The sequence below is a fragment of the Anguilla anguilla genome, chromosome 17 (assembly GCF_013347855.1).
Source record: "Anguilla anguilla isolate fAngAng1 chromosome 17, fAngAng1.pri, whole genome shotgun sequence".
Lineage (NCBI taxonomy): Eukaryota > Metazoa > Chordata > Actinopteri > Anguilliformes > Anguillidae > Anguilla > Anguilla anguilla.
The window spans coordinates 3,316,711-3,319,210 of record NC_049217.1 but is presented as its reverse complement, the minus strand read 5'-3'; the positions used below and the strand labels follow the sequence as shown (position 1 = coordinate 3,319,210).

Here is a 2,500-nt window from a genome sequence, read left to right as displayed (position 1 = left end):
GGAAAATTAGAGTTAATGAAAACAAACAAAGACACGCAGTGCCCCTGGCATAAACAGGCCACTGTCCTGAAAGCCTCTCTGACAGAACCACAGCGTGTGTGTGTGTGTGTGTGTGTGTGTGTGTGTGTTTACATACGTGCTCATGCCTGTGATCTCACGCATTTATCAAAGTGTGTGTGTGAGCGTGCGTGACATTACATTACATTTATTTGGCAGACGCTTTTATCCAAAGCGACTTACAAAAAGTGCATTTCACGGTCATAGACAACTGCTAAACACAGGTTCAGTAAGGTACAATACTTATTTTGTACAGCTATTTCTAGCCAAGAACACAGTTTAGTTCACACAGTGAACACTATTCAGACCTGTGTGTGTGTATGTACAAGTGCATGTGAGTGCGCGTGTGCGCGTGCACGTGACTGTGTGCAGGCATGTGCCTGTGTGTGTGTGTGTGTGTGTGTGTGTGTCTGTGCGCATCCTCCAGGGGAAAACCTCTCATTTCTGTGTGACTCATTCACGGCACCCGACTCTCTCTGTCACGGACACGTCTGCACCCTCGCAGGCTCCGTCATTTTCTCCGGCGCGTTCGTATCCGCGTGATGACGGGCGACGCGGTGAGAAGCCGCGCGCGGCGACCGACGCTCCCCGACGAAACGCGGCCGCGGGGCAGGACGCCGGGTTTTCACAACCCCCACCCCCTCTGAGGAAACGCCGGGATTTCCAACAAAACAAACGTTCCAGAATGATAATGGAGTGTAGCACAGTGGGTAAGGAACTGGACTTGTAACCGAAAGGTCGCAGGTTCGATTCCTGGGTAGGACACTGCCGTTATATGCTTGAGCAAGGTACTTAACCGGTATATATCCAGCTGTATAAATGGATACAATGTAAAATGCTATGTGAAAAAGTTGTGTAAGTCGCTCTGGATAAGAGCGTCTGCTAAATGCCTGTAATGTAATGTAATAACGAAACCGGCTAGCAGCGCAAAAGAAGTGCGTCAATTTTTAAAAATGAGTTTCTATCTACTACTAACTACTATGGTACTATGATAGTATATTTATATCCACTGCAAATAGTTCTACAATTGAGAGAGTTTCTGAATATAAATATCTTGGCATCTGGCTTGACGAGAAATTCTCATTTACATTCCATATAGATGATCTCGTCAGCAAACTGAGACAAAAAATTGGCTTCCTTTATAGAAACAGATCTTGCTTCCCTATGATCAGTAGAAAAAGAACTGTTGAAGCAGTTTTCCTTTCAGTGTTAGACTATGGTGACATTATTTATAGAATTGCTGCTCCTTCTTCTCTTAAGCGCTTGGACACAGTCTATCACTCTGCCCTCAGATTTATCACTGGCGATAGTTATGGTACCCACCACTGTGTCCTCTATGCCAAGGTGGGTCTGTCTTCTCTGGCAGTGAGGCGTGATAAACACTGGTTTTTGTTTATCTTTAAGGCCACTGTCGGAATGCTTCCACCTTATATTACAAGGTTGTTAGAGTGGCGCTCTGGACCCTATCGAACCCGGTCAAATGGCTTGCTTATGCTTAAGGTCCCTCGGGCTCGATCCGAAATTGGGAAGTCAGCATTCCATTTTAGTGCCCCATCCTCCTGGAATGAGCTCCAACAATTGCTGAAAATCAGTTCTCTACCAACTTATGGGCAGTTTAGATCGCTGGTTTTGAACATTCCTGTCTCTGATTGTATCTGTTTTTGATCTTATCTGTGCTTGATTTTACATTACATTACATTACAGGCATTTGGCAGACGCTCTTATCCAGAGCGACGTACAACAAAGTGTATAACCATAACCAGGACGAAACCCCTAGAGAGAAGTACCGGTCCAAGTGCAGGGAACAACCGCATAGTTCAACTTGGACCCTGAAGGTTAAACTGATTAACACTAAACAACGAGAACGGCAACAACGCAGTCTATGGAAAAAATACAAGCAGTAGTTAAGACAGTTAATGCACCTAAGTCACCTACGAAACAGCTGCTAGTTACAACCCGAAGCTTACAGTCATTTACAGGGGGGTAGGGAGGGATGGGGAGAGGTGCAGCCTGAAGAGGTGAGTCTTCAGTCGTCGTTTGAAATGGGTCAGTGTCTCAGCTGTTCTGACCTCCACATTTTATTTATTTTATTATTTTTTATTATATTTTACTTTATTTTATTCTAGTTATTTTATTATTTACTATGTTAGTTACTGTTGCTATATTCTGTGCACTTTTATTACACTTATTGTGTTTTAATTGTGTTTGTAATCTCGGCTACATTGAAAATGAGGGCCTGGCCCTCAATTGTACCTCCGAGAATTTAAATAAAGGTTCTGACTGACTAACTATTTTTACTAACTATAAGTTTTCACTACTCCTGTAGATACTACATATAGTGATGTGTAGACTCAGAGCACTTCCAGGTCATAACGCTTGAAGAACTTTTGTTAACATAAAAGGCCATCAGATTTATGTTGTCTGGTAAAACAAAGCAGGACAT

General features: G+C 43.3%; 1 protein-coding gene across 1 annotated transcript in view; it reads right to left on the bottom strand.

The window, feature by feature from the left end:
* The window catches only part of LOC118215963 (rho GTPase-activating protein 23-like), a 97,474-nt gene that overhangs the window by 33,286 nt on the left and 61,688 nt on the right, over positions 1 to 2,500 (bottom strand).